This window comes from Filicampus tigris, chromosome 8 (assembly GCF_054856515.1).
Source record: "Filicampus tigris isolate MCC_2025a chromosome 8, RoL_Ftig_1.0, whole genome shotgun sequence".
In the NCBI taxonomy this organism is placed as follows: Eukaryota; Metazoa; Chordata; class Actinopteri; order Syngnathiformes; family Syngnathidae; genus Filicampus; species Filicampus tigris.
In genome coordinates, this window is record NC_141224.1 from 7905917 (window position 1) to 7917677 (window position 11761).

Consider the following 11761-nt stretch of genomic DNA (forward strand, 5'->3'; position numbering starts at 1 on the left):
TGTCCTGTCTAGCTTTTGAGGATCTTTTGTTCTACTTCACTTTGTCAGGCAGGTCTTATTAAAGTGATTTCTTGATTAAGAACAGGTGTGGTAGTAATCAAGCCTGGGTGTGGCTAGAGAAATTGGACTCAGGTATGATAAAGCACAGTTAAGTTATGTTCTAGCACGGGAGGGCAAAGACTTTTTCACACAGGGCCTTGTAGGTTTTGATTTTTTTTTCTCCTTTAATAATAAAGACCTAACTTTAAAAACTGCATTTTGTGTTTACTTGTGATCTCTTTGACTAATGTTTAAATCTGTTTGATGATCTGAAACATTTAAGTGTGACAAACATACAAAAAAAAAGAAACCAGGAAGGCGGCAAACACTTTTTCAAACCGCTGTATACACCCCCAAAACACAAATGAAAACCTAATTAGATTGCTTTCTAATTATACGGTGTCTGCGTGTGATTTGTTCCCCTGGGTGTGTGCACATATTTGTGGCATAACACACCACTCATAGTATGAAATCCACATATACTGCATACACTGACAAGAGGAAGAAAAGTCAACCGTCACTTTAGTCGAGAAGAGGAGCTCCTCATGGCAACCAGATGGATAGGACTTTTGTGGCTGCTTTTGTGTCTCTCTGGGTGGTTGTGGACAAGCCAAAGTCCTGCTGACAGGTGAGTCCATGGAGCTAACGCTAGTTTGACTAGGGATGCTAGTTAGTTTGCTGCACAGTACATGGAAACCTTTTTGTCTCTCTCAAATGGGCAACTTATAGGTATCCTGTTCTCAAGAGCAGTGATAATCAACCACTGTGCCGTGGCACATTAGTGTGCCGTGAGAGATCATCAGCTGTGCTGCGTAAAATTATCCAATGTCAAATAATTTAGACAAAAAAAAAAAATTATATTATTTTTTTTGGGGTGTTAATTTATTTAAGCCAACCACGCATAGCAGGGGTCTTCAATCCTGTTCCTCGAGGGCTGCTGTTTTGCCTTTTCCATCTCTCTCTGCTGCAACCCACCTGATTCAAATGATCGGGGTCGTTATCCAACTTCTGCAGACCTTACTGATTATCTGATCATTTGAATCAGGTGTGTTGCAGCAGGGAGAGATGGGAAACAGACAGGACAGGGGTCCCTGAGGAACAGGATTGAAGACCCCTTACATAACAGACAAAACAATGAAATGCTCTTTCACTAGATGACTGAAGGTACATAACCTGTATATCCACTTTTGGAGAATCATTTTGCAAAGTGGTGTGCCATGATTTTTTTTTTTCCAATTTGAAATATGTGCCTTCCCTCAATAAAGGTTCAGCAACACTGCTCTAGAGTACTTTTTGAAGCCCCCCCCCCCCCTTCAGTTGTGAATTATTGTCTTGTCTTTCTCGACTGTCACCTACTTCCGCGTTTTGCGACCAGTTTAACGTGGTTGACATACCTCTGCCCAGGGTTACCTTTACCTGCTGGTACTTATAAGTGCTGGGCCTAAACATCAAATATAGACCCTCCACCCCAACCCTAACTGAGATGCTCAACTCATGTTGTCATGAGAGTGCTTGCTTGAGGACCCAAAAACAGGGAGGGAAGCAGGGTGTACTGAACAAAACTATTTCATAATAAAAAATTAAATACATTAAAAAAATAAATTCCTGAAAAGTCCAAAACTCAAAGTGATGACAAAACACCAGGAAACAAAACACAAGGCTAGAAGAAACAAAACATTGACAATGTGACGGTGACAACGATCCGAACAAGACAGAAACCAGAAAACTAAATGCAAATGACGGGACACTTTTAAAAAATGACGAACTAAGCACTGATGGAATTGGATTTTCATCCGTTGGAGTAAAAGTGTTCAATCAATCGTCAGTAAAACGGGTGTCCGTCAGTCTGATGGAATGCCCACCTCTGGGTAGGATAACCTTGGCTTGAAATGGAAAGACCAGTTGACCAACTCGTTATCATTTGTTTGTTTTTTTCTGTTTACCCTTAGTCAGTTACTGATACCATCCTTGCACCATTTTTTTTTTCCTGATGTCACACATCACCATGTTGGAGGTTGACGCATTATTTAGTTCTGGTGCTTATCAAGTGTTTGAATAGAAAATCCTCCTGATCTCAGCCTCCAACATGGCGGACAAACAAATAATGATCACGTATAATTCTATGTTTTGCTTTGAATGTTTTAAAGCACTTTGAGTTGCATTTTTATGTATGAAAAGTGCTATATAAATAAAATGTGATTGATTGATTGATAATTGAAGGATAACTTTAAAAAGATTTTTGGGAAAAAATGTAAATGTATGAAAAACCTACTGTAAGTGTTGTTGACGAAGCACTCAAAACATTTCTTTGCTCTTTGCTGTATGTTTGGCTCCCTCTCAAGTGTGTCAACGATTGATGGCATCCCGGCGCCCTACATGGACGGCCACGGCTCTCTCCACTTGGACCGCCAAAACAGGGATTGTCAGCCCAACATGCACGGCAAATGCGCATACGAGAGCTTTCGAGCCAGCAACGACGGCGGTCTACCAGTGGCCGAGTCCAGGCTGGTCATCTACAAACTGTCTAACCGTGTCGTGACTGGTAAGTAATCAGTCATATCTTTTTTTTATTTTTTTTTTATTTTGGCATTAAAGAGAACCCCCACTTGTCATGGGGAAATATTCCAGACACACCTGCGATAGGTGAAAATCCCCAGTAAAGGGACCATACCATACACTTTTAAACACATTCAAACTTCTTAAAATATATTTTTTTAAGTATTCCATGACCTGACCTGTTGTCAGTCTCTCGCTGTTAATAAATGAAAGACCTGTTTCATCATTGGTTGTTGCCTGAGCAACTGTGATGTAATTTCCATTCGACAGCAAGTGGCAAAATGGCCGCCCCCTGAGATGTTTAAAAACGGTGGGATTTTGCTGCTTAACTCATATACCACAAACGCAATATTAATCCGAATTCTGTTTAGACTATAGGTGCACAGAACAAATTATCCATCCATCCATTTTCCAAACCGCTTAACCTGTAAAGAACATTTTGGCGGTTGATTTCCACTTTAACAAGAAAAACAATCGTCTTCAATCATCATGATGTTGTTTCGAGACTCAAAATGACCTGTTTTGAAAAAGAAAAATGGAAGAAAACATTTGATCATCAAAATATATTTGTATTATTTTATTTCAATTTTCAAAAAGCTTTTTTTTTTTACAAACTTTGCTAAATATTGCTAAGTATTGATTTGGCCTGAGCACAAAAACAGTGAATAATTAAAAGTCTTAGCCAGTAACGAAGGATAAGTTCCCCCAAACAATAAGAAAATTTGCCTATTTCACATAACCTATCCTTTTTTATTCACCCAAAAAAATGAATGTAGAACCGCAAATTCGTGGGAGTTAATTCACTGTAACCAGCTAAAATAAATGTTTTTTGTTTTTTTTTTTACTTTTTTTTGCCTGGCCTGGTGTTGATTCCGTCTGACTGGTTTCAGGTCATTTTACGGTGGTCAACGACCCGCTGAGGACCCTGTCGGTGCTGGAGCCCGGCCAGCCAGGGGGCTGCAGCAGTCAGCGCTTGTCAACAGTGCAGGAGACGTCCCAGGCCGCCGGCTGTCTGTACGCATTGAACGGCGGCTTCTTCAACCCCCAAACGAACCAGTGTCTGGGCAACGTGGTGAGCGACGGCAGGATGGTGCAGGGCAGTGGCGATGTGCAGAATGCCCACTTTGGCATTAGGAGGGATGGGACCCTGGTGTTCGGGTAAGAGACGTTTATGTTGAATCCCCACAAAACGGAGAACGAGGGCTGAACCATTTTGAGAAATATTCTGATTGCAATTTTTTTCCCCACAATATTGCCATTGTGATTATACTTTTCAAGTCCCTTTCTTCATCCATCCATACCAACCCGTACCATAAATCATCCTATTCGATGTTTGCCTACCTAACATACCATATATAGTACCTATTATGTACCATGTTCATATCATATTTGGTCTTTCTACACCGGACATACAATATTTTACATCATATTTAACAGAAATGGGCATTCCGTCCGTTATAACGCAATCTTAAATATTCTCGTAATGTCCCCTGGCGGACTCCGTCGTCTGGTAGCCGGCGGTGGTTGTGTTGGCAGCTAAATGCTAATCTTGGTTGACACTTAACCCTTTCATGCAAAGTGGTCACTACAGTGGACAGCGATTACTTTCGCCTATATTAATTAAACTAAAAAATATATTTATATTTTAAATAACAACATTAAATCATAATTAATGCATGAAAGGGTTAAAACATTTTTTTTTTTAATTTGGATTCATTTATATAGGCGAAAGCAACTTTTAAATACCGTAGCTGTCCACTTTAGTGACCACTATGCATGAAAGGGTTAAACAGTTGTATATAATTCAATCCACTCACGGTGCTCCCAGCCGGTAAGTGGATGTGAATAGGAAATTAGCCAGCTAATGAGCTTTAAATAATGATTTATGAATTATGAAACCTCTGCCGTTAGCATCTCTCTCTCGGCATCATGCGCGGGCGCTATTTTTCGGGGAGGGTGGTGTGGGGGGGGGAGCCTGATGATGTGTCAGAAATGTAAGAACAGAAGCGCTGTAAAAGGATGAGAACGGCCGGAATGGAGGATGATTATTTTTATGAATAAGGACGGAGGGACGATGACGGAAGGGTGCCCAGGTCGCGGACGGAGGACGGACCGGCAAAATAGGGTAGAGTGTCCATCTCTGATATTTAACAATTTTGTGTAATTTTTCATCAAGTCAGTGTTCTGTGTGTGCATGCAGGTATCTGTCTAAGGAGGAGATTTTGGACCAGTCCAACCCCTTTGTTCAGTTGGTCAGCGGAGTATTGTGGCTGCTCAGAAACGGCGAAGTGTACATCAATTCCAGTCTGAAGGCCGAGTGCAATAAGCCGCATGGGACTTGTACGGACGTCCTCATGGTTCCTCAAACCTCGCGGTTCTACGTGGTCACGGCGGTCGTAGTTTTCCGTGACCTGATGTGTGCTCTGTGCTTTGGCAGGTTTGTTACACAATTTCGCCAATGTTATGTCGGCCAGGACTGTGGTGGGTCACGACGCCAAGGGGAGGGTGATCTTATTACAGCTGGATGGCCAGACGGGAGAAAGAGGGTGAGAGAGTTATTAAAAACTCTAGAAACAGTTACGTCTTAAAATGAGTGACTTAAGTCTGACTCGGGTCATGTCATGTGACTCAAGACCTCCACCTTTTCGGAACACTTGGCTCAAGATGTTGCTTGTCTCGACAGAATGAACCTTTGGGAGACGGCCAACTTTCTGAAGCAAAATAGAGTCATCAACGCCGTCAATATGGATGGCGGCGGGTCTTCCACCTTCATTTCCAACGGCACCTTGGCGAGCTACCCGTCGGACAAATGGTAGCTTGCGCATCATAAGCAATAAACACCTCTTGCTGTTGCCTGAAACTATTATCCGGCTGTCTAAATGTCACCTCAGCAAAGCAGACACGAGGTGGCGCTGCGCTCGGGCGGTCTCCACCATCCTGTGCGTCCATCGGCGGCATTGCCGGCCATCGGACTGCGGCGGACACGGCCAGTGTGTGGACGGGGGTATGTCGATGCCAGGAGGGCTGGCAGGACGCCGACTGCAACTCGACAATATGTCAGCTGCCATCATGTGGCCCCCACGAGGTATGCACCGCCAGTAAGTGTCCACTCCACCGAAGCACCAACCACCGACTCCAGTCTCGGCAGCTCTGAGCCCATTTTACACCAACGTGTTTCATTTGTGTGTCATGTCGCAGGGGGTTGTGTCTGTGATGTTGGCTGGAGAGGCGAGAACTGCAGTCAAGGTACTTAGGGACCCTGACACAAGTGCAAACAACCTGTAACTAACTCCTGATAGGACATCGAATGAACTTAAACATGTATGCATTGTGCTAGCAAGAGGAGCTAAGAGAAGGAGCTAACACAAGCTAATGTAAACAAACCTTTCAATGTGGAAAGTGTATATTGTGTTCCTTTTTCCTCAGGAGCTAACACAAGCTAATGTAAACAAACCTTTCAATGTGGAAAGTGTATATTGTGTTCCTTTTTCCTCAGAATGTCTGCCAGGTTTCTATGGCGACGGCTGCAAACAGATGTGCTCCTGTCTGAACGGCGGCTCTTGCCATCACGTCCACGGAGGCTGCAGCTGCACTCCGGGGTTCTCCGGAGCAACCTGTGAAGAAGGTACAAGAGATTAAGTGTTGCAAATGAAAAGCTCTTAGTCGACCTCCACCAAGGCTCAATATGAGCTCAGTCACACATTGCCCATAAATGCACTCTTGTCACAGATGGACGCTTACAGGCCAAACAGTGGGAGCAAGAAACTCATTATTTGACATGGTAAGTATAGAAATCGGTCTTTTACACTACTGTATTGTAGTGTAATATATTTATGATAGAATTGAACTCTGTCAATTTTTTATATATTCACTTTACTTTTTTTCACCAAGAATCTTTACATTGTATGTATTTTACATCATTCCCTTGTTTCTGATTTTTCTTTTGTCTAATTTTGGCCCTTTTTCATATTTTGTGTGTTTCCTTTTATTATACTGTCTGTTTTTCCCATTGTTTTTTTTTTTGTCTTAATTCACATTTTCATTCTCTTCTCACTTTTATTTTGTATTCCTTGTTCCAGTTTTCCTTTTGTTTTTCCTTTTTTCCCTCCTTTTTTAATTTCCTTCCTTAACTTTTTTGATTTCCTTTTTCTTGTATTCATGTTTGTTTTTATACAGTGTATTTCTTTTTGGTTTTGTCCCATTTTTTTAATTTTTGGGACACTTTTCCCCATGTAGTTTTCACTTTAAAAAATCTCTTGTCATTCTTTTAAAAAAAAAAAAAAAAATTATCCCCTTTTTCTTTTTTTTTTTTTTTTTCATTTCCTTTTTAATTATGTCTGCATTTTTCATATTTTCAATTTCCAGTTGCTTTTTTCTGTTATTTTTGTCTTTTTCTTTTGATACTGTTGCTTGAAAACGTGCAACTTTTCATTTAAAACTTGTATCGGAATAACTTATACAAGTATTATGATGTTTATTTATTTTATTATTTTGAATTGTTCTTATTCTTACAAGATTTTGGAAAAATTGACTATATTTCATTGTATTGCCACCTTTTCCTTCAAACATTCACGTAACCTTTTTTTTTAATTCCTGACGTATGTACATTTTTTATCTTATTCTGTTCTCTTATTTACAGGGCAACATGGCTGACACTCACCATCCTGTTGAGCATTCTGTCGATGCATAATCTGCTGGCTCTGGTCACACGGCGCTGCGGCCATTTGCCGGCGAGTCGTACGCATGCCAACGCCTACGGGAGGGCTGGGAAATGGGATCGGGATTTCTCAACCTCTCTTAAATTATTGTAATCACTGACGAAAAGACACTGAGAAGTTCTGGTGACTTTTCAAAGACTGGAAAAGTTCAGTGGCGTCAGGTCTGTAGCTTTTTTTCCCCTATATGGATCATATAGATTCAATTGCACTGGTATTACATGTAGCGTTTGGTCACCAAGTGGAGAGGAACTCACTTCCAGACATATTCCAGAAATTGTCAGGTAATGAAGGTTTGACTTGTTTGTTGATGGGAAGGCATTTCAGACACATAACTGTTTGTCTGATTATAACTTTAAATTATGATAACTTTATCTTAATGTAATACGTTTAAAATGTTATTTTTCTGGATTGAGGTGGTTCTCAGAAATAAATGCTGCTGCCTGTGAGCTGCAAAAACAGTACAAATGTACAAACCTATTTTGATAGACTATAGAAATGTCAATGCAGAACTTAAGGAGAACTGTGAAATGATATTCATAGTGCTATATCAATACTTATTGAGACTATCCAAAAAATGAATGAAGAAAATACTTGTTTTTCTGTCTGGTCTGCTGTCTGTGTTTGTGGAAAAAGTCTTTAGGATGTAGTTCCCACGTGGAATTGCTGGAGGGCGCCAAAGCTTCACATTCCTTCCGCTTTCTTTTTTACCACTATATTTGTTTTTTCATTTTTCCTCAATGTGTTCTTATTACTTTTTGATATTTTTCTTTTTTGTGCTCTTTTCTTATTTCTAGTATTTTTACTTCAATGTAATCTTTATTTTTACTTTCCTTCATTCCTTTTTTTCCATTTTCTCCCCCTCTTTATTTCTTTCATTGCTTTATTTTTAGATTCCGAATAACATGTAAAGAATATGCAAATGAAAACAGAAAATGAAGAGGTTGATTGAAAAAAAGATAAAAGAAAATTTTAAAAATTAGATAAAATACAACATGCGAAATATATACCCCAAACACAAATTAAAACCATTTTTTTTTGTGATTATAGGTGATTCATTAAGTGCTTCTAGTGAATTGAAAAACATTTTGGATGACTTCGTGCATCTATTTTTCATGTTTGATCGTATTGTTGTTTTGAAGAAGAGAAGCAAGCAGCCTTTGTGACTTCGAGGACATTGCCACTGTTTCGAAGTCAATCAACTGATGCAACGCCATGCAGAAGTTTGTGCGTGAGTGTGCGTGCCAGGGGCGGAGCCAGAACGTGGCTAATGGGTGGGCCTGGAAAAATCAGGGTGGGCCTGAATATTTCTCTCACTGAGCACAATCCTCCTATCCCGACACATCGTGTATTCAAATAAAATGATCAACTGAATAATAGGAAGTTCAGATCTTCCTTGGACAACCACAATTATGCCATTCTTAATATTCAATACAATAAAAAACACAATTTCAAAAATAATTTAATACAGTGGTACTTCTACTTACGAAATTAATTGGTTCTGGAAGAAATTTCTTAAGTAGAAAATTTTGTAAGTAGAGACGCGTTTTCCATGTAAATGCCCTAATCCGTTCCAAGCCCCCCAATATTCAGACATAAATGTTTTATAAAGCATAAAAATGCATGAAAACATGTAACAAATACATGTTACAATTAGATTATTGCACAATAAATTAGAGTTGTGCATCATGTAAAAAAAACAAAGAATAGAGTAAGGAATAAAAATCATGGTCGTTTACCTTTTAATTGCTGTCCTCATCGCTTTTTGCCTTCTTTGTTTCATGTTCTCTCTCAGAAGTGTTTTTTTGCCTGTCGTTTTGTAAACAACTGATTTAATAACGTGGCGACTTTCGCTACATTACGGTCATATTCTTTGGCGAGATCAAACAAACGCATCCCCCTTTCATACTTTTCTATTATCTCTTGCTTTGTTTGTATGGACAAAAAAACAATTTTCTCCTTTTTTCTTTTCCTCGTTTCTAATTCACGTAAAACTATAGGAAGACCTCATGGCCCGAGGGGCGAATGACGAGGACGCTGCATCTATCTATCTATTTACCTATCTATCCACACACACATAGAGACATACGGAAGAGGTCCCTCTTAGCCAATGGGATGCCAGGAAGATGCTAGGCTAGCCAATGGCAGAGCAGCTATGATTATGTTGCGTTCAGGAAACTCCGGAGCTGCGATTAGCAGCCCATACTGCGAGTATCACCCTGTACTTTTACCTTTCGTATCCTGAAATTTCTTTCATAACTAGAGGCGATATTTTCCCGTTGAGGCGTTTCGTAACTTGAAAATTTCGTATGAAGAGACGTTCGTAAGTAGAGGTACCACTGTAATTTACAAAAAAATTAAAAGCATATCTTTTTTTTCATGAATTTCATTGGGTGGGCAGTCTGTCAATCTGGGTGGGCCTGTGCACACCCAGGCCCACCCATGGCTCTGCCCCTGGTGCGTGCGTGTGTGTTTTTTTTATTCCCCTGGGAGTGTGCACATATTTGTGACTCAACACTCCACCCAAAGTGAAATATTGAAAAGTGCGTGTCAATATGTCATGACAATTACATGAAATTGTGTGATTAAATGAAGAAAGGCAAAGCAAAAAGCATGAGTGTCACACAGTCAGATTGGAGGTCAGTGTGTCTCGTGGGCACCGCCCACATTCCCCTCAGCATGTTGACGCTCAAGTGCGGGAAGTTTATGACCCTGTGTGCCCTCCCGTCACCTACGAGGTCACCACAGCAAAAATAAATGAATAAAATTAGAATGCACTAGATAAAATAAAGATGATTTGAACATTGCAAAATTAAAATTTTAAAAAACAATGTTAACATTTTTAACATGACCTAAGTACATAAACAAAAATGTAAAAAATGCAACAAAGATTAATTATTAAAAAAGAAAATTAAATAAATATTTTAAAAATACAAAATCATCCATCCATCCATCCATCCATTATCTATACCACTTCATTGTATGTTTAAACATTTTTTTAAATTGTAAAAACTAAAATTTACAAACAAGGGAAAAAGGTAAATGAATAAAATTAAGGAAATCATTGATATAAAAATATAAATCTAAGTAAAATACAAACATGCAAAACAAACTAAGCGGTAAGCAAACAAAATAAATTATTTTAGTAATAGAAAAAAAAAAAACAAGAAATATAATACATAAAAGAAGATTAGAAAAGAGAGTGACATCCCAGAAATTCAGAAGCACACAAATGATAGCAACCTAAGCAGCAACAACAGTCATAAAATTATTCAAATGTTTTTTGTTTAAAAAAAAAAACTGGACATTTTACACATACAAAAACTTGGAAAGAAAATAAATTTCTTAAGTTAAAACAAAAAATGCAAATAAAATGCAGATATTATAAATGCAAAAAATAAATTTAAAATATATATATTTGCGACCCTGAAAATGGATGGATGGAAAAACCTCCACAAAAACACACATATTTTTATATTATTTTACATTCTTTGCTAAAACAAAATAAGTACAAATATTTAAAATAATAAATAAAAAGATACAAATAAAACATTCATAAATACAAAAAAGTTCAAAAGGATTTGCAAATCAAATCAAACAAAAACTCAGACTATTTTTTAGAAATACTAAGAAACCTCAATAAAAATAAGAAAAACGAAAGACAAAAATAAAATAAAAAATTCAATGTGTGCTCCCAGCCAAGAGTTGCAACTGTTTCTACTGTGAACATTTACAGAAGACTTGGTGCGTCTATTTTTACTTTACACGCTCACGTCTCATTTTTACGTTAGATTCTTGTGTTACATTAGATTCTGTCACTACTGCAGCGAATGGTCACACACAGCAAATAAGATTGAATCAACAGTTGTGATCCTTGGGAATACAACAACAACATGACACATTGCATAATTTTACAGTTGCTTTTTCCATACTGTACATCTTGTCCCCTTTCCCAGTAGAGGACAGACAGAAAACATAGTTATTGGCGCACTAAGGGGTTGTGCAACACGGAGGAAAACACGGTTATGTAAAGGCAAGCCCACCCAACTTCCACATGTGGAGGAGGCTCTTTATTATTGTTTTGCTGGAACACTGACACACTGCTCCTGATTTGGGAGGACATTTTGTCCATGACCATTCCTTGAACAACTTGTGTGCTTCGATAGTGACTCACCTCAGATGAAGAAACATTATATATATATATATATATATATATATATATATATATATATATATATATATATATATATATATTTATTTTTTTTTTTTAATTAGTATTTATTTATTTATTTTTTGACTAGCTAATTTTCCAACTACAGAACTCTCGATATTGTAAAAACTCAGATTAAAGGGCAACGCTTTTCCCCTAGTACAACATTTTGGATGGTTCCAGTAGCGCTGGAGGTGATACAACGCAGAGGCCATCAAGGACGTTCTTATCAGTGTGGTGA

At 38.5% G+C, this 11761-nt stretch overlaps 1 pseudogene across 1 annotated transcript; it reads left to right on the forward strand.

Moving 5' to 3' along the window:
- The first annotated feature begins 508 nt into the window (after positions 1–508).
- On the forward strand, positions 509–9802 carry LOC147143321 (N-acetylglucosamine-1-phosphodiester alpha-N-acetylglucosaminidase-like; annotated as a pseudogene). Its single transcript, XR_015087837.1, has 11 exons — positions 509–667; positions 2382–2581; positions 3486–3753; positions 4796–4935; positions 5033–5141; positions 5279–5407; positions 5487–5693; positions 5794–5841; positions 6092–6220; positions 6325–6376; positions 7235–9802. The product of XR_015087837.1 is annotated as an N-acetylglucosamine-1-phosphodiester alpha-N-acetylglucosaminidase-like (transcript).
- Positions 9803–11761: the final 1959 nt, after the last annotated feature.